Source organism: Lissotriton helveticus, chromosome 4_1 (assembly GCF_964261635.1).
Source record: "Lissotriton helveticus chromosome 4_1, aLisHel1.1, whole genome shotgun sequence".
Classification (NCBI taxonomy): domain Eukaryota; kingdom Metazoa; phylum Chordata; class Amphibia; order Caudata; family Salamandridae; genus Lissotriton; species Lissotriton helveticus.
This window is the reverse complement of record NC_136063.1, coordinates 720,867,232-720,888,735: the sequence shown is the minus strand read 5'-3', so window position 1 is coordinate 720,888,735 and position 21,504 is coordinate 720,867,232.

Here is a 21,504-nt window from a genome sequence, read left to right as displayed (position 1 = left end):
TTCTCCAGAGCATAGTGCTGCCAAGAGAGTCTTCGTGCTTTCTTAATTGTTATAAAAGAGCGACTACAAGGCACCAGTTTGGGTGCCCACCATGGCCCTCATTACGAGGTCCCTCTTAATTACTCTCATAATCCCATGTGATATTATTAACGGTATCTGTGGAGGTTGGAAATACCAGGTCATTAAGAGTTGAACTCTGAGTGTCCACTTCGAAATGTGAAATAACCAATGGAATTTGATTTAACAATTTCCCCATTTTGTCTTCCTTCCTGAATAGATTTTCACCCAGAGATTAGTTGTAGCCCCCAAGGGGTCCTATGAAGGCTTAAAGATCTCTGCTGGGCCAGCAGAAATCTCAAAATATGGTGCGCGCTAGTCCTGTCAGGGTGCTTGAGATAATTGCCTCTATCTGTCTGACAGACAGTGGGCTCCCGCCTTACTCTCTACAAGGTTCTGAGTGGTGTGTTAAGGTGCGCAAAGACAAGTCAGTGCTACTTTAATCTAATCTCCATTACACATTTTAGTGTGATGCACAACACAAAAACCAATATGACACTGAAACTCTAATGTGCATTTTGCACACGTTTTGGAAAAACAACCCTGAAACTGAGAAAAGCTGAAGTATACGTGTGCTTGGATATGTAGAAATAGCAGGATTAATAAAATAAGGAATTCAACATGTCTATTAACAGATTACCTATTATTTTAACAGTCATTATGAAAAATGAATGATGAAACTTAGCATCTTTATTGCTTTCTTTTTAATTCACCATAACAAAATGAACATTTAGTGCTATGTATTCACTTCAATTTAAATTTTTATTCGATCTATGTACAAACAGATCATAAAAGCACAATTTCATCGGTTAGGTCACAATAAATAATTTATATAAAACCAAAGACCTTTAAAAGATTACATACAAAGCGAATTTAGCCTTTTAGTGTCAAAGTATGTTTATTGAGTTTTGAAACAGGAGAAACAGGCATGGCATGGCATTAGACAATCAGCAGGCAAGAAAGGCAAGCGAGACAGACAAACACATCTTCTCTTAGAAGCATTAAGTGAGCAGGGTGAACATGCCCAGATGGCGAGGCGCTGCCCGGAAATCGAGAAGAGCCCCTAATTGGAGCAGCAATTAAAAAGGCCAGCCTTAAAAAACACAAAAAACCCCGCCCCCCCAACACCCAATTCAAACACCCTCCCCCCGCCCCTACCAGTACGCCATACTTCCGTAGTGATCGTGTGCGTTATAGCCAGTCCAAGTGTATCAGGGTGCCTTCGGTCGCTCGTGGTCCACCATGCACTCCGTAAGGCGTAGGATGCGAAGGTGCTTTGGGCAAGTGATTTCATGGAATTCCCTGGAGAGTAACGTCAGGAGCGGTTGCCAAGTGGTTCGGAATGAGTCAGGCGTGTGTGTGAGCATAGCCTGAATCCGTTCCATGCCTAACGTGAACCACAACTTATGCAACCAGCCTGTGTGGGTGGGAGAGGTGGTGGAGCCCCAGAGCGACAGGATGTGTTGGGACGCCGCCTGCATAGCGATGCCCATCTGTTTGCTGCGAGCTGATCTCAAGGGGAACATAAGCGCATTAGGGAGCCCTAGGATTGTGTAAGCTGGGAAGTGTGGGATTTCGAATTTAGCCTTTTGTCAGTTAAAATCAAGATTGTCTGTACATTTTAATCCGTGAATACTATAAATTAATAACTACGAGCCCATCGCCCTTCTCTTTCTCTAGCAAGCCCACAAGAAGGAAGCTACCATAAAACAGACGTGGGGATTAGGAAGAGCTTTTAAAAAATATAATGCCACCCTGCATTACGACAAATCTTGACGCCTTGGAGTTGGGAAGAGAAACCTCTCTCTTTCAGTCTGGTAAAGCCTACAAAACAATACTAAGTGTAGGTCAGACTGGGGAGAACAATTATCACACGGGCAGGGTCCCAAATCTGCATGCTTATACCTCTTCTCTGGGAACCCGAACATCAGGGGAATCAGATTCAGGAGAAAGCGCAACAGAATGAATCTGTGTTGAGCTACTGTAACATGGGAGAGGTAACAATAGCCTTCCTCCAGTCTTGGCGGGATTAAATCGTAGACTGCAAGCGCCTGTAAATGCCTGTTCTTTTCCCTGCGATCGCAATTAGCCTTCTGTGCATAAAGATCAATTATTTTCTGTTTGGAGACTTTGCTGCATAGTGAGGGGTCCCTAAAAAGTTCTCCCTGCCCTATTGCATTTAGTTCCACCTCCACATATCTAAGCCATCCAATCCTGCTATGTCTCACGAGCCCCAAGCAATCACCAATTATGCGTTGGGTTAGTTTGACAGTTGTCCTTCGCCAAAACGAAAGCCACAGCAAGATGGGCGCCATTCTGATAGAGTCAACCAAGAAAGGAAGGTCCAATTGGAGATGCAGGATATAAATGGGTGTTGAAGATAGCAACAAAACCCTTGACTTAAAAAAACGTTTCTTCCACTTTCTGTATTTGGTTGATTTGTGCCATTCCCCAAACTCCAGTCCCATAGGTTGCTGCCGCTTTTGTTTTGGCTTGGTAGATCTTTTTAATTGTTTCCAAAGGACTAGCTACTAATTTCTTAGCGAACCCCTTTATAGCTTCAAGACCTCTCTTCATGCCCAATACTCTTGCTGCCACCAATTTGTTCCAGGAGAGCTTACTATCAAACAGGATCCCCAGGTATGGGAAGGAGTCAACCACCTAGATTTTCTTTGAGCTTAGATGGAAGTATGGCGCCTTTGCCCCTTTAGGTGCTCCCGCTATGATAATAAATTACTTAGATTTGTTCACTATGAGGTCTAGTGAGGCCATAAATGAAGAGTATGAGGATATGAGGTTCTGAAGAGCTCCCCCTGTTCTAGCGATTAAAACCACATCGTCTGCGTATGCCAATATTGGGAGAGAGATGTTATCAAATGTTGGCACATATAAAGAGAGAATAGACAGGGCTGCCTCCACCCCATTGGTAAAGATGGAAAAAAGGAACGGGGCGATGACATAGCCCTGTCTGTTATGTATTCAAATTGCATTGTATATGACTGAAACTTTCAGCATAAATGCTTGACATTATTAGAGTGTTAGATTTCTTAAAACAATTGTATTATAATTAGGATTCCCTGTATTTCTTTTTTTTTACATTTCCGTCTGTATTCATCCATATTTATTTTTGCTAATTTTATCTGTATTTATCTATAATTATTTTGGTCTTTGTGAAAAAATTAAGCTGAAATTAGTATATTGCCACATTTATTTAACCGATAAATATGCACTCATGCTTGAATGCCTGCCAGATTTCAGTGCTAGGAACACCCACTGAAGTTAAATCAATGCACTTATATGAAACCATGAAAGTTACAGTATCAGCCTTGTGTATATCTACTGCTGTTAAAGCCTCTTTACTAAAATCCCTTTCTTTTTAACCCCCTTTCCCATCAACCCATACAGCTATTGGCTTGACAGTCAAGGGAGACCGAATTTAGAATTACTCAAAAAATAACAAAAATGTCTGTTTTTATCCACATTTAAAAATAAATACAGACACAAAAATAAATGTTTTCTGTCTCTATTTATCTGTAAAAATCAGTAACAACAGAAAACAGGGAGCCCTAATTATAATTACTTTTACCAATAGTTTGCGCATAGATACTTTTAAAATGTTGGTAGTAGGCCATATTTAGAGGTGAACATTTTGTGCAATTATCACTGGCAACGCTACAAATATTTTCATATATGATATGTTTCAGTTATTTCATTATGCTTGAACTTAATTATGAGTTTATTCTACTAAATGAGAAATGCTAACTTTAAAATGCTTTGAATCATAATCTACCATTACTACGGAGCCATTACTTCGCAATGACTTTTGTACGCATTTTTTAATACGCATTGACCATTACTACGCATGCTAATAGTTAGCATGCTTTTACTACGCAAATTTTGTGTGTTCGCTTTATATTACTAAGCAATACATGTAAGTATTATTTAAAAAGATTATTAAAAAAACATAATATTTATTTGCATGTTTATGATGTGGATAGTTAATTTATTTAAATGTAAGTCTAGACTTGAATCAAATTCCCACGGCTTTGTATTGTGTTCTATGGAGAAAAAAGTCCTTTTCTTTTGTTGAACAATGAAATCCGTGACGCAGATTACGTAAAACATACGTCATACAGAGAAACGAAGGTGAGAGGAGAAGAAGTATGCAACTTCGCTGAACAGGTAAGAAGTTTTAAAGTTAATATTATTTGGTAATTTCGATATAAAAGACATTCATTGTAATATAAGTTTAAAAAGGTTTGAAACTGTTTGTAGATGAATTTGTTTGAATAATTGAAAAAAATTACGATCGATGTAAGGAAGTGCAATGGAGTTGGAATTAAAGGATAAGGATTATTTTATTGTGGGTGTTACAGGATAGGGCAGGGCCTGTCCAAGATTCAAATGTGCATTTAATTTTTTATTTTTATTTATTCTAGTAATGCTCTGCATGGACGATGGATGATATGAAGAGAAAGAAAGCATAACCGCTGAACCTTTTTGATTATATAAAGGAATTAGAATATAATAAAAGATTAAAAAGGTTAAAAAGGTTATAAAATGTTTATAAAAGAAAACGTTTTAAAAATAGAAACTAATTTAGAACGATTGCTGGCAGTGAACGATGAATTTTGCTCTACATGGAAAAAAGCTATTTTGGAAAAAGAAATGGTTTTAAAAGCATGGTCAATCCAGAAATGTGACAGTGTATCTTATGTGCCAGTTCGGGACCAGTCTGAGATTTTTAGTTAGTGTGAAGAACAGGGAAAGAAAAGTATGCTTTTAAAATTGTGGACTGTAACATTTGTTAATGCTGAACAAATACAGATGCTTTTGTGTTTTAGCACATTGCAAGACACTGGGCAGATGATAGTTAGACACAATTTGATTTATCAGTGGGAGAATCCCAACGTAATAAAATGGTGTATACAGACAGAGACTGCAGTTTTGCATAAACAGTTTACGCAAGTCTCAATAGAAAGTCCAGGGGTGGAGTTTGAGAAACAGAATTCCCCAGTGAAGTGGCAGATTGTACTCCAAAGTGCAGCTAGTGTGCATGACAGAACATTTAATTTCCTTACCGATGACTAGGCTAAAATCTTGGAGACAGAGGTGGTGACACACGATTCAGATTTGGTGTGCATAATTAAATTCTAGCACCTAGGAGATAAAGACTATAGAAACAGGTGGGCAGAAAATGAAGGGATGCATATCCTGGTGATTCTTATGTGTCAGAATGCACAAGCCAGATCAGTCCCACAGAAGGTGAAGGGCGAGTTGAAGAAAGGAAAATTACCAGAGCAGACAGAGCAGATGGAGTGCCTTGGGCTTCAGCCAATTAATAAAGGGAGCACGTATCCAGCAGTGAGTGGAGAAATAGTCAGGAAGGAGACTGCCCCAGCCCTTCTTACTGTGCAGCGAAAAAGAGAGTTTCACTCCATTACCAAGAATTCAGATGCTAAAGCATGGGTAGAATTCTAAGACAATTCCCCAGAGCCAGCAGTGAACCGTGCAGACAGGAATGATAATATTGTGCCTTTAGATTTAAAACAGGGACAGGAAAAACGTGCACTTTGTGAAAAAAATGTTTCTTGCAAGAAAAGTGATGCTTGTTTCTTTTCTAGGTCATCGTACTGCGATGTGTTGGTATGCTTGATGTCTCTGCCCGTGTCCCCATATGGGTGGAACCCTTCCCTCACCCCTCCCCTTCTCCCCCTCCCCTCAAGCTTGGAATGATCACCTGACAGTGAAAGCTGACGTCCTGTGGCTGAACGAACCAGATGGAGACCTGCTTTGCCAAGACCAATTAACTGTTTAGTGGAGATGGAGTTAAATGTGAGAAGGGTGTGTGTCTTTCACACAGAAAGACTGTTTGCTTAAAAGAAAAAGAACAACACAAATGTGCTGCAATTTAAACTGTTTTATGAACATGAAGTTAAAACAAAGTGCGAGCGGGCTGTGTGTCTTTCACACAGAAGGACTGTTTGTTTAAAAGAAAAAGAACGACAAGAAATGTTCTGCATTTGGAGAGAAACATTTTTTGAGTGAAAGAGTTACTTTGATTTTTTAGCACAAAATATATGTGAGTTTGGCTGCTTCAAGAATAGAAGTTCCAGTATTAGCCATTTGAGACATTAGAAGCATTACTGAGTTTATATACTTGCATAATTTATCTTGTGTTAGTCTTGCTGAATATCTAGATATGCTTGAGTTATTTCTGAGCGCTTTGAAAGATTATTACATGCTTTTGTGATTTCAGTGTTTTGTAGTTGTGTTTTTCAGTGAAGAAATGCAGTGCTTTAATCATAGTTCTGTTTTTCAGTTATGAAATGCAGTCTTTCTTTGAAGTGATTATCACATGCTTTATGATATAATAGTTTCATATTTTTGTCTTTCAGTTATGAAATGAGGTTTTTTACTTTTAGTTGTGTTTTCAATTAAGAAATGTAGTTTTTGAATAGTTTTTGTTCTTTCAGTTACAAAATGTAGTTTTTCAACAGTTTTTCTGTCTTTCAATTAAAAAATGCAGTTTTTGTGCTATCACTTGGGAATTGCAGTTTTTCACTCGTAGTGGTGTGTTTAGTTGAGAGATTCTGTTTTTGATATATGTGAATAATGATAGTGGAGGGTCATGGGGTGGAATGCAGTAAAACAGGCGCTCTTATGATTTGGCACCCATTGATGACCCTCAACTACCAACATTTTAACTGACTTTAGTGTGTTATTTTACACTTGCCTTAATGTAGGACGGTCCTGCATATCAAAAGGGGGTGGTGATGGACGGAGCATCTGAACCAATCAAACACTCACACCCATTCAACAGATCTGGGTTTAATCCATCATCGTTCTTTAGCCCACTCTGCCACCCCAGTTCAGGCATGGCCATATGCAAATCAGTCTGACCCTGTGCCTCATGGGAACAGTACAGCCCGAACTGCCAAGCCATGCCTTCCCTGGACCGGAAACAAGCTTCCGAGGACCGGTTTCTGGCATTTCAGCCGTCTTCAGCCCGGCTTGCTTGAATCCAGTGGCAAAGTGAGCATATCCTGCCTGCTTCTCTTCTGTCTTATAATCTTGTTGTCTTTTAGTGAGAGCTGTCACGGAGTGGAACAGTACATTTATATGATAAGTGCTTACTATTGGCTTTGATATTGCTTCATGTCATCTTGTTTTCTGACTTTGACTATTGGCTTTGACATGGTCTTTTGTCATCTTGCTTTCTGACTTTACCTTGCTTCTGCGTGCACAGAATTATGAGTGCTTACTATTAGTTTTGACAGGATCTCTTGTATTCTTGTTTCCTGACATTGCCTTGCTTGTGGGTGCCCAGGAGAGCTTGCAATTCATATTCAAGGTCTTTCTGCTCTTCACTTGTTTTTCGCACCTCACAGAGTGAACTGGAATATGTTGTGGAAGTGTCTGTGGAATGTGCAACTCTGCCTCGAAGTCAAAATACGGGAGCCTGGCCAGCACCCGTCTTGGCCTTGACGCAGACTGGTGCAGCCTGCTTGTTTTTTTCCAATGAGAAGAGGGCGAGGTTTTCTAGAAGGATCGCCTCACATTGAATAATGATATTTAACCTGGGAGCCGACGGTGGCCAGGTGGGAAGTTCACCACAGAATAGACGTATTGCAGTGGAGATGACGACATTTTGAGTCCTGATTGAAACTCCTTCCTGGGCTGTTGACGGACTTTCCCCAGCTTGAGCGGGCAAGGATGATGCAGATTCAATCAGTGAGGTGTTCCTAACCACTCTCTCTTGTCTAAATTTCTACTCTTTGCTACTTGTGTATATATATATTGCATTCTATTTCAATTGTTCATTTAATCATTCATTTGACATTTGTGAATCTGCATTTACTGATATATTTGGCTTACCTTTCTGAACATTGCATTAATAGGATAGGATAGGATATTTGTTTATATAGCGCTCGAATGCCGTGGCGTCTTGGCGCTGGTGTAAATGAAAGTGGTGCAACCTACATTACAGGGGCTATATTGAGGCAAACAGCCAGGTCTTCAGTTCTTTCCTGAAAAATTGTCTATTAGACTGAAATCGCATGGCTGTTGGCAGTTCGTTCCACAACTTTGCAGCACAGTGAGAGAAGGTACATCCACCCCATCTCACTCTCCTAATCCTTTCAATACGGAGAAGGCCCAACTTATTGGTTCTTAGGGCACGAGCTGGGGTATAGGGCCTGAACATTTTTTGAATGTCTTTAGCTCCACCCCGTAAAGTGCTTTTCGAACAAGGCACAATGCCTTGAAATTCACTTGTTGCTGTATGGGAAGCCAATGGAGTGCTCTTATTCCAGCAGAGGTTGATTGGCCTCTAGGTATATTCAAAAGAATCCTCACAGCAGCATTCTGCAGTGACTGCAACCCGCTCATCTAGGTTTTGTTAATTGCCAGCAGCAAGCCATTACAGTAGTCTATCTTAGATAGTAGAAGAGCCATCACCACTGTCTTTTGTAATTCCTGCCCAATGAAAGGGAATATCTTTCTCAAAGTTTTTATTAAGAAAAAGCAGGAAGAAGTGAGACTATTTACATGAGCGGAGAAATTTAACTGGCTATCAAAAATGACTCCGATGTTTCTGACCTTAGAGGCAGGGGTGGGGCATTCTCCTGGTCTCAGTGGCAACCAGGAATCATTCCACAGGGATTGCCCCTGACCAAACACAATGATCTTCGTCTTGTCAGTGTTAATTTTTAGGAAGCTATCCATTCATCCAGGTCATGATCTCCACAAGACACGCATGAAACCTGATAGCTGTATCTGCAGGCTGTTTAGCTATCGAAATAATCAGTTGGGAATCGTCTGCGTATGACACCAAGGCAAAACCATGCTTCCTGATTAGTCTGGCCAAGGGCATAATGTAGATGTTAAACATTGTTGGTGACAAAGCTGATCCCTGTGGAACCCCACAGGGCAGATGGAAACTATCTGACTGCATACCCTCCCAGTACAGGCTCTGTTCCCTCTTATCCAAACACGATGGGAGGAAAGACAAAGCCGAACCCTCGATCCCCACATCCCGCAGCCGCTGCACTAACACCATGTGGCTCATGGTGTCAAAAGCTGCCGACAGGTCTAATAGAACGAGGACAGCTTTGCCCCCTCTATCAACCACTCCTCAGACCTTCTCTGCTGCTACATTCAGGGCAGATTCTGTGGAATGGTGCGATCGAAAACCATGCTGAGTTGAGTCTAGCAGATTGTTGGTGTCCAGATACTCAGTTTGTGCCTTATTCACTGATTTCTCCAAGATTTTAGCTGCTATAGGCAGGCCAGCTATCAGGCGGTAGTTCTTGGGCTCCGCGGGGTCTAAGGTGGGTTTTTTCAAAATGGGCCTAATCGTGGCATTCTTCAACAGTTTGTTTGAGTCTGCCATGAATGATATATTAGGCCAGCCTTTTTAAAATGTTGCATTAATAAACTTGTGTGTGTGTTACTTTACCTACATTTGGCTTTGTTTTCTAACCTCGCCTTAAGAAAGTGCTGGGTCTTGCCTTGCCTTTTGGGATTGTTGGGTTAGAGTGTGTTCTTTTAGCGGAAAGCACATTCATTACAGATGTTATGCAAAGTTGGAAAAGCTATGCGCCTTACAAAGAAGTTGAAGTTGTTATCAGCTCTGTTTGAGGCCTAAGATATCAAGATATACACCTAAGTAGTGGACTCAGTGTAGAAGACACTGAGTAAGTTGTCCGCTGTGTTGTGGTGTTTTTCATGAGACGTCGTCCACAACATCTTATTGATAGGGACTTTCTTTTGTGTGTTAGTTGTAAGCGGTTGGTATAGTTGATCTCGGGTGCGCAGGGAATAACTGAATCAATTAGGGTGAAATCCGCTGGTCGAAGTTTCATTTGAAGTGAATGCTAAAGCTAGGTATAGAAATAATAATATATTGCATTACCTTTTGAGTGAGAGCCATCTTTTTCCTTTAGTTAAGCAGACAGATTTAATTGTTGAAATCACTTGCATATTATATTGTGCATTTGCTTAGAAAATGCACCAAGGACAATTGTAAAGGAGGGTGAGCTGCTACAAGGAGTGAGATTGACTTCACAGTGTGTCGCACTGTGAATGGGTGGTTGGTGTGAAGCCCCACTGAGATTAGTTGGCTAAGTCATAGAAAGTCATGCTGTTATTGGATGAGATTGCTGAATTGGAAAAATGGGATAATGTCATTTCCTGGGTTTTGCAGAAAACAGTTGTGAAAAACAAACTTGAATAAAAAGGAACATTTTCAAAGCTTTACCAAAATTAATACAGGGAGATGTGACCACATTTGTTATAGTAGAAAAAGACGTACCACCTGAGAGTACACCAAGATACACAGTATTGCTGGATAACGGATTACATCCATGTATTTAGCTTGAAAATTGGCACAAAAATACAGAGAAATACTAGGTCCTACAGTTTCCTTGTTATAGAACATTTACCCTTTGAATCATTGCAAAATCAAAGAAGAACTTATACGATATGAGACCACCTCCTAGACCTGCTCAATTAGAGGTATTGAATACTTGGGAACATATAGCTAATCATAATGAGAAAGAAAAACACCAGGGAAGGTACAGAAGAACCATAGATCAGTATGCAGAAGCTGGATGGGATGCCCAACAGAAAGAATGGAGAGCAGATGTTTTTCAAGGAACAAGAACGTACCCTTTGATACCAGTTGAAAGAGAAGTTAGGGGAAAACAAAAGGCGAAGCGGAAACATATTAGACAGAAAGAGTGATGCTGAAGCAGAAGGAGAAAGTAGTGACATAGATGACGATCTTTTGAATGACTTATTGATAATTCGTCTACCACCATACATTGAATCTCAGAGAGAGAGTTTGACAAATGGAAGTATAGCTGAAATTCCAAATGCCCCTGTAATGCCTGAAATACTGCAATGGACTACCCTTGTCTCTCCTGTAAAAAGGGTACAGAAATAACAGCTCAATTGAACCCATTGTATTTGAATGCTCCAGATGCTTTAACTGTTCCAGTTACTATTAGTCCTGTTGTACCGCTTTATAAATGTGGGTCAGAGGCAGTGTTGCCTCTAATTATATTTGTCTCTGGGTAGCAGTGGCCTGTTTCAGTGCACACATTTCTTCTTTAGATCAAGAGGACCCTGCCAAGAAGAAGAGCTGAAGAGCTGTCAGGAGGAGTACTGCCCCTTTGCTGTGTGTTGCTTTGCTGGTTTGGCATGCAGTATGCTTCTGTCTATGGGCAGTGGAAAGGACAGGAAGTTTACTTTGCTGTATCCTGCTTGAGAAGATTTTTCAAGGGCTTGAAGTAGAGCTTGCCGTCTATAAAGAAGTCTGAAGGACAGAAATACTTCACCTGCAGCATCCTTGAACTCCACTTATGAGAGTTCTGACCTGTCTTGTGCTGCCATATCCAGTTCTGGGCCCTTGGAGATTGTTCCTGCTGCAAAGAACTGCTTGAAGACATACAAATTGACGCTTCGCCCTTCCAACGTCTGTTTTTCTGATGCAGCACCGCCGTGCGGGAGAAATTTGCAACGCACCGCCACCATGCCGCCGAAGAAATCGATGCAGTGCCCGCCCACCTGCTGTCCAAAAATGTACCGCACATCGAGTAGAGTGCACCATTTCTTTGAGGTCTGAGACACCTGCACTGACTCTAATGTAGGCCCTGCTGTGCAGCTGTTAAGTTTGACGTATCGTGGGACTAAGGCTGAAGAAAACTATGCAGCGCCTGTTCACAGCCACCACCGTCAGCTCCATCATGTCCTGGATTTCCATGCATCACACTTGTATGCCCAGTTTCTCTGACGCTGCTTGCGCAGACCAGAGCCATCTTGGAATCAACGCATCACTTCCCCCTACAGTCTGGCTTCAAAGCATCACTTCTCCTGTGTGCAGCAGAATTGTGGCATCACCCCCCCAAGGACTCAGGAACTGATGTATTGCTGTGTTTTCCAACTCTGAATTTTGGCACATCTGAGGTACTTTGTGTAAAAATCACACATCATAGTCCTCTATGGGTAGAATTGCTTAAAACCTTTAGAAGTCATATTTTGAGCTGTGCATGTAAGGTTTTTGTTGTTTTGGTCTTGTTTGGTTTAGATAAAGATACTTAGGGGCATATTGGCAAGAACCTTGTTAAAATTATCGCCGTTTTAGCGGCAGGAAACTGCCGCTAAAACGGCCATAATGGGCTTGCTAATATGCGTTGTAGAATTCCAATAGAAGCCCAGGTTAGATGTCCTGCATATCTATCCTGGGCTTCTATTGGAATTCTATAACGCATATGAGCAAGCCCGTTATCACGGTTTTAGCGGCAGTTTCCTGTCGCTAAAACGGCGATAATTTTAACAAGGTTCTTGCTAACATGCCCCTTTATTTTTCTAAATTGGTGTGATGTACATTTGTAGTGTTTTTACTGTGTTACTGTGTGTGTTATGTACAAATGCTTTACACATTGCCTTAGAGAGATTGGCCTGACTGCTCATGCCAAGCAACCAAGGAGGTGATCAGGAGTTATCTTGGTTGTGTAATCCCCTTCTCCTGTTTAGAAGGAAGGGTTCCTACTTGGACAGGGTGCAAGTCACTGCCAGCTAGAGACCCCGTAGCAAGTGTCCTTTTAAAGACGTCACTGGAAGGGAGGAGCTGCAAAGGCACTGAGGGCCTGGTTGACAACCAGGAGGCTGGTGGCACACAGAGATTGGGAGCAATGTTGGGGAGAAGGAGGAGAACAGTCTGTGCCTGGGATGGCTGGAAGAACCAGCATTGACCTGTGGGTTGGGGGCCAGCCAGAATGGTGGATGAGCTCCCTCTAGAGCTGGCATTAGTGTTCCTTCTCCATGCCTGTCTCAAGAGGGACTGGAGCTTAGGCACAAAGCCAGGACGCTCTAGTAGGTGCTTGTGAAACTCCAATTGAAGCAGGAGGAGAGAGAAATGATTTGTGTTCGTGAGATGAGAATGAGAGAGTTGGAGCTGAAACTGGGAGCCATGAGGGCGGAGTCCAGCTCAGATGGTGGCAGTAAAAGTGTTATAAACCCGTACTGCAGAAGCAGTGCATGTGCCCAGAGTCTTGGTGCCTGATTTGAAGGAGGGAGATGAAATACACCAGCAGGTTCAGTTTTATGAGGTAGATCCAGAGGTGCACAGGGTCCCTGAGGTGGATTGGGGAACTGGCACGGGTAATCATATTCCTAATGGAGGAAGGGACGCTCTACTTTCTCTAGGTGTGAGTAACAGGAAGAGGTGTTCCCCAAACGTAGAAGCCATGGAAGTGAGGTACAGAGACACCACAGAAGAGTATGGGTTGACTTTCAGGGACAGTCTGATACTGTCTCACCAGTCTCAGGAAGGTGATGTGGGGTACTTTTGCAAGGCGCTCAATGGTGAGGTGCAGGTTAGCATGGTTAACACGTGTTGGGCTGACTGGTCTGATTGTTGGAGCGCATATGTTCAGTCCCTGTTTTCCAGAGCTAAGCCAACACCCGGTGGATTGTGTTCTCAGACCCTAGGGAGCTTGCACTGGAGGCATACCCTTTGGTGGATTCCAGAGATTCAGATGAGGCTTTTGGGAGTGATCCTGAAGGGGTGGCTCATGTTTCCCCCAACGCTGGGAGGTGGAGGAGGTTTGTAGTATCCCATATAGGCCCCAGAGTTGTGGGATGGGTGAAAGTTCCCAAGCCCTGTCTCAAAGAAGACAGAGGGTGCAAGGGTGGGCTGAATTCCAGGATGCCCGAAACCCCGTACCAGAACCTGGTTGGTTCCAAGAGTGATGATCAGGATGGGAGCCAAGTCTGTACTGGGAGGACATCTCCTAAGGGGGATCCCTTAGTGTCAGGAGAGCTGAGGAGGGGCGGCTGTGATGAGCATCCCACCAGTTCTGGTGTCTGGCAGCTCCACTCTGAGTGGGAGGGTACAGAAGTCCAGAGAGAGGGTTGAGGGATAGAGACAGTACCCTCTGGGAGGACCAGTGGGTCAGGGGTTGCCAGCAGGATTGAACATGATGAGGCCACCTCTGGCCTGGGGGGTCTTCATGCACTGTGAAATGGAAAGGAGACTAGAGACCAGAACCAGGCAGACTATCACTGAACACATGAGGACTGTATTTCTCTGGGGGGGGGTGAGGGGGTGTAGGATTACTCCCCCTGAAGTCCTAGCTTGCCAAGCACAAGTCCAGCCTAAGATTACAGACCCTGGGTTGTAGGGCCAGGTTCAGGGTGTCCCTGCTGACCTGGGGGAGGGGTAAATTCTAGCAATGTCCCTACCATGTTGCCTTCTGGGGGTACAGCTCGAGGTGGGAGGGTGCAGAGCCCCAGGGAGGAGGACAGGGTGTGGAAGAACCCACCCCAGTCTCCTGTTCAGCCTCAGGGTACAGACCCTGGCTGGAGGGCCAGCCTCAGGACGCCATCCCTGAACTGGCAGGAGGAAAGTGGACAAAGTGTGCCAAGCATCTGGGGCGACCGCCCCCCACTCTCAGATGCCACAGATGTTGCAGAGGTCTGTGGCCTGGATCTTGTCCCTCCATAACAATATTGATGCACGCATTTGGAGTTCAGATATGGTTAAGACAATATGTTGCGAAGTTGGGATGTTTATTTAGTGTATTTTCCCACAACACCGATTTGAGTAAAATGTGTAGGAGTAAGTGTTTAATTGACCGTACTCACTCGCATTTCCCTATTCTCCGTTTCCAGTTGCTGGATGCTCAAGATTGACATCCTGTACGCAAAAACATGCGCTTTTAGAAACTAGGCCATCTGCCCACGCACATATTGGAAGTGTAGGCGTGTCAAGCGCACTTCCACCTAGAATGTATAGAACCCTTACAAAAGGTTTTGGGCCCTTGCTATTGAATATGCTGTGAACCACAGCGGTCGATTTCCTACTGGGACTACGGTCATATAGCAGGTCTATTTTTCAAGTACGATGATTATCTCTATTTGAGCTTACTGTGAGACCACAGCAGCATTTTTATCACTGTAATTACTGTCACATAGGTGGGCCAAGCTCCAATTGGGTATTGATGATCACTACAGATACAGCGCTAATCCAATATGGCTCAGTTCTCTGGGCGCATTGTGCCGACCATGGTATAGTTTGGAACTTTGGACTGTATTACGAATCGTTTGAGTGAGGTTGCCTTTCCACTTGCGACCATTTGCATTCTTAAGCTGGTTTTCCTCTGTTTTTATCTTGAAAAATAGGTTCCCTGATTGATTCGGGTACTCAAAGTCATTGTATTATTGGATTTGTCTACCCTCCTGCGCCTTTGATCCATTCGGCTGCAGGGTTTGGAATTAATTGTTTCTAGTAAGTTTCACACAAACCCCATTCGATTATTCTTTGCCACACCTTGTCGGATAGGTGTAGCTGACCCCCACTTTTAAATTTGTTTTCAGGTGGCTTTTCGCTCTCTCCCCTCCATGAGCCTTCGGCGCCATGTTTATCTCCGGCATTTGATGTGTGAGATCCCTCACTTCCACATTCACGGTAATTATGATTCATACACCCTTAGTTAGGGATGTTTTCCTTCATTCATAGCACCAAGTGATTTGACTCATTCCCGTCTTCTCCTCAGGTGCCCTGTTACCTCACGCCACCCACACACTGTCCTGAAAAAGACCCCACCCGTAAGGCGCCCATCCATGCCTACAGCTCAATAGGGGTCGAAAAGTCGACAATGGTCGGATGCCAGTCCAACCTACAGTACTTGAATTACTGAGGGTTCTGAATTTTACATGGCATATCAGCACAGACATTATGTACTTTTACTCGTTTGATGTATTTAAATTCATGTTTCATGGCATATGATTGACTATTGCCTGTGATTTATTGTGATTTACACTCTCCTCTATCCCACTACCTCATCACCACCACTCCCCCCACCACCCCCCCTTTTTCCCTGGGCAGTGCAACTAGGCTAATTGTGGATTTAATTGCTTAATATGTTATTTTCTATTTTTGAAATGATCTTCTGAACAAACATCAGTGTGATTAATTAACACTGTTTTGCAAGAAACCCACTTTGATTTGTCTTGTTTATTTGTGTTTTATTTGATTTGCCTTGATCACTGACACACTTGTGATGTTATAAATACTGGGACCACCCTTCCTATATAATGGATCTTGTCACTGGCAGCTTTCAGTGGCCACTGTGGCTTGATATCCTGGTGGACAGAGTTGCCCCTGGGGGTGGGGGACAGGAGTCAGTCCACAGGGGGGGGTCTGGGCCACACCACTGTGTTGGCCATGGTGGTACGGTCTGCCTACTGGGATACATCTGTGAGCAAAGTAAGCATAGGTGCTGCACAGATGGGATGCCCAGGCGAGGAGAAGGGTTCCCCATGGGTTAGCTTAGTGGGCGCATAGAGGATGGACAGAGAGATCCAACTGGGTTCAGGAAGACATAGAACTGGAGCTTTCCCGCTGCTGTTACGGGCCAGGGTCCATCTTCCATCACCCCAATCAGGGAAGTCCATCAAGGTGTTGATTAGTCTCCCCTGGCTTTAGGCTGATGGGTTGGGGTGTATTGGACCTGGCATTTTTGCTGGTTTATCCTAAACTTTTTGCCTTTGCCTCCTATTTTTCTTACCCTGTTTTTGTTGGCTTTAGGACTCTGGGCACTTTACTACTGCCAACCAGTGCTAAAGTGCATATGATATCTGTATAAATTGTGATTCTGATTGATTATCTATGATTGGCATATTTGATTTACTAGTAAATCCTTAGTAAAGTGCACTGTTCAGTTAGTTTTTATTTCGACAATTAAAAATCATCATAAAAATACATCATATCAATACATTTCGACAATACACCTGAAATATCATTACACTCGATTTCTGAACTTTGCAATAGTATTTTAAAATACAATTAGATAATATTAGATAAAATTAACCCCCAGCAGCGGAACATGTAAATCAGAGGTAGAGGTGGGCGTTAGTTTACATTCATAGTTAGATCAGTTTCTTGTGTTTCTCAGTCTAACCGCTACTTTTAGAAAACTTGAAATGGCACACAAAGTGTACACATCACTTTCTTTCTGTAGAAATAGAAGGGCAGCTTTCGCATGACGTAATTTCTGTTTCCTCAAGATGCTAACCAAGAATCGGCGCCTCGGCAATTGATAAAATGAACATAAAAGTACAAAATGAAGGGTGTCCTGCGGAGACCTATTGTCGCAGCCGCAGGCACCCTTCTGCTCAATCGTTAAGGTAAAACCAGAAGGATAAGCTAAAATGTTGGGTAAAAGATTGAGCCTAAAACGAAACATTAAAAATCTTGCATGTTGGGGGGCGTGGCTAGCAGCCAACGATGGCGGCAGCATAGAGGAGTAGCTCCGCGGTCCAGGCGGCCTCTCCAACAATCCTGTACTCCATCCGCTGAACATTTAGCCCCAGAAGGAGGAACCCTGAGCCCGGAACCGAGCGGTGCCGACAGGTACAAGTGCTGTGGCTGTCCGACGGTCGGGAACCGACATACACCCAGGTGACGGGGAGGCCTCTGCAACACAGCGCAACCGGGGTCTGCCTTCACACTCCGGTCTGCCAGGAAGCGCGACTGCCCCGGGGAGCCCGCACCGGAAGTGCCCGCTGCATGCCATCTCGGCAGACGGGCGCTGGCTCGCGGGGTGAGTGCGGGATAAACCGGGAGCGGACGCGGCCAAACGCCGCTTGGATAGAGCCGGGTGGGTGCTGCTTCACTCCCCTATGACCTGAGGCCGCCCGGTGAGAAGCCACCAGAGATTGACCAGCGGCGACGTGCCGCCATTTTGCGGAGGGTCTGAGCTGCACCGTTAAACCCGGCCAGAATCCGGACCTCACCCACCCCACCACAGACAGCGGCCACCCGCTCTCCGCCTCACTGTCCACGCGTGCTGCGGAGCCGTCCCTGCTGGTTGGCCTGGGGTGAGGCAAATATTGCTACAACGCCCGACATTGCAGGACTCGGAGCCCCACACGATACGGGCACGTCCCTCACCTGGGCCCCATTGCTCTCCACCACGCCACCTGCTGAGCGGTACCGGCGCCTGGGAGACCCCAAGAAACCGGCTCCCGCCCCCTTGCCTGAGGGGGGGGAATAAAGCGACAGCAGGTACCAGGGGTGCGTGAACTTGGCCCCGTCCGTCATTCTCCTCCCCGCACTCCCGGCAGGGCATCGTGAAACGGGGCAACGGTCCCCCCACCAGAAGACTCCCAGGCCAGCAACTGCACCCCCGGCCTGCCACGAACTTAACCTGCAACACCGGCGGACAAAATACGCCGCAGAAGGGGCAAACGCGGTCCCCTGTCGCTGGCTTGCCCAGGGGACGCGGATACTAGCGACATGGCGGGGAGAGGCCTGAAAAGTGGGCCTACACAGACTCGCATAGACCGATATGCCTGCGACAGGCCTGCAGTGTCCCCGACGGCCGGGAAGGAGGCGGCTGGTAGATCCGTAGAGGTACAGGGGACCAAAAAGGCGACTCTGGATGACGTGATGCAGGCCCTGGCACATCTACAAACGACGGTGGGCACGATATCCACGGACATTACGCTGATCAGGGCTGATTTCCACAAGATGTCGGAAAAAGTTGGCGCCATGGAATTGGTAACGAAATCCTTGGTGGAGGATGTCTCAGAACTCCAACTGGCGGTCGAAAAGCTGGTAACGGACAATAAGGTGCTACGTGAAAAGCTCGACGACCAGGAGGGGCGCTCCAGGCGGAACAACATCCGCATACTCGGCGTGCCGGAGACGGAGGGGGTGAGAGCCATGGATTTATACGTGGAGGGCCTAATCACCAAAGAACTGCGACCTAAGGGGCTATCCGCCTTCTTCTCGGTGGAGAGGGCGCACCGTGTGCCAGGAGGCCAACCGAAACCTGGAGCGGCTCCGAGACCCATTGTAGCCCGGCTGTTCAACTTCCGGGACAGAGACATCACTCTGCAGGCGGCCCGAATGTCCCCTCCGATAAAAATCCAAAACTCTACGGTGGCATTCTTCCCTGACTACACGGCGGAGGTGGCCCGCAGACGCCGGACCTTCTTCGAGGTCAAGAAAGAACTCAGGGCGAGAGAGATCCCATACTCCATGCTCTTCCCCGCAAGATTGCGAGTGGTCGCCGAAAACAAGACCTGGTTCTTCGACAACCCGGAATCCGCAAGGGACTGGTTGGACGGCTGGAGGACGAACGCTCACCCTCGACGGACACAACGGCAGCAGAAGGATCGCACGATCGGTAGCCTCCCGGCTTCCCAGACTTCGAGAGGTAATGGAGTGAGCGAGGGGTCACCCCACAGCGAGGCCGAGGGTGAGGACCACAACGCTGAACAATGATTTCCGGCCTGGGGACAGTTTTTTTGGACTTACTATACGGAACACCTGAGGCACGCTACTGGACACTGGGCGAGGGGCCTCCGGGGAGAAGATTGAGAGACCGCTGACCTCGGAGACTCCTTCACCCCAGCGCGCAAGTACACTGGTTGGGTTTGGGGTAATGCACTCTGCTAAGTTGGGGAGGCGGGCAGGTTCGTGTCCGAATAGCAGGGAAGCAGGGAGGGGGGTAGTTGGGAGAGGGGGGATGTTTACTTTTATGACTGGTTTGGTTCTACAGGTTTTTGACTTGGCTCAACACTATACGTCGCACCACGACGTGTACAATGCACGGCACGACATGACCCGATGGGGTGCTCACACTGAAGCCCCTGTTGCTGCCCCGTGGGTGCCTCCTCTGCTGACACAGGGTGGCGCCTCCTTTGAGCGATGGGCTCACCTTCACGAGAGTGCCTCACGCAGGGGGCGACACGGCATACACCCGAAGGTACTGGAGGGATACCTACACACCCCACTGCCATGGCCAGAATAGATGATCCCGTTCAGACGGCCCCACTACATATTATGTCGTGGAACGTCAGAGGGTTGGGCGATAAGATCAAACGAGGCCTGGTTCTTCAGGGAATTAAGAGGGCGGGTCCTGCCCTGGTCCTGCTGCAGGAGACGCACATGATGGGCACTACTACAAGGGCCATGGATAGGCGGGGGTACCACATGGTTACACATGCAGAATTCACTCCGGGGTCACGTGGCACGGGCATACTAATGCACAAGTCCTCGCGGTACATCATCACTTCCACCAAAACAGACGATCAGGGCCGCTTCGCAGCAGTGTCCGGCCAATGGGAGGGCAGAGCTTTGTCGGTGGTGTCGGTTTACATCCCCCCAGCACTTCATGCAGTGGCACTGCCCGACCTTGGTAAGTTCCTCTTAGAACTCCCGGATGGGGACTTGATCATAGGGGGGGATTTCAACGCAGTACTTCACGACACACATGATAGATTCCCCGGACGCTCGCACTCACCTGGCACCAACAAACTTGGGGGGTTTCTGGAGGCACAGGGCCTGGTGGATGTCTGGCGCACACTACACCCGGGACAATTACAATACACCTACTACTCTGCAACACATAACAGCCTGTCCAGAATCGATCACTTCCTCACGTTGGGGTCCGGTTGTCTCACTATCGAAGACACACAAATAAAGCCACGGGGTGTCTCCGATCACTCGCCTATCACCCTGACTCTGTCCAGCCATACGGCCACCCGTAGGAGGCTATACCCGATCTATCCGGGTTACTTCAAGGTCCCGGCTATTCGTAAAGACCTACAGAAAGCTACCAAACACTATTTTGAAGAGAATCATGCATCGGTGGGCTCGCCCTCCATACTCTGGGAGGCCTACAAGGCCGTCTTTAGGGGGCAGGCGATAGCTGCGATCTCGCACTACAAAAAACAACAGGGAGAGGTGACGTCTGAGTTGGAACTACAGCTTGATGCTGCCAACGCAGCCCATATGGCAGATCCCTCCTGTACTAACCTCCACTCCCTGCAGTTGCGTCAACGGCTTCTCATGGATCATGTGCGACGCCTGACTAAGGCGGACATTGCGGCCACCAAACACAGGGTGTACGACATCGGGGACAAGGCCAGTAAACTCCTGGCGTGGCTGGATAGAAAGCAGGGAGGCAGCAGGAACATACTACAACTTACGGATACACTCGGGAGGGTACACGCTCGACCGGAAGACATAGTAGATGTGCTAGCCGATCACTTCAGTGGGGTGTATACACCGGAGGTGATTGTCACGGAGGAGGACGCTCGAGAGGCCCTGAGCCACGTGGCATTGCCCAAATTGACTGACGATGCAATGAGGGAATTGGATTCCGACATAACTGCGGAGGAGATTCAATTGGCAATTGGCGCTATCCATCCGGGCAAGGCTCTGGGCCCCAATGGGATACCCATCGAGTGGTTCAAAACAATGTCTGAGTCCCTGGGTCCGCCCCTCTTGCGGATGTACGTGGACAGTAGGGAGTGCGGCACACTACCACCAGACCAGCGGATGGCAACCATTGTGGCCATACCGAAACCGGGTAAACCACTTAACGAATGCAAATCCTATAGGCCTATCTCACTATTGAACCCCGA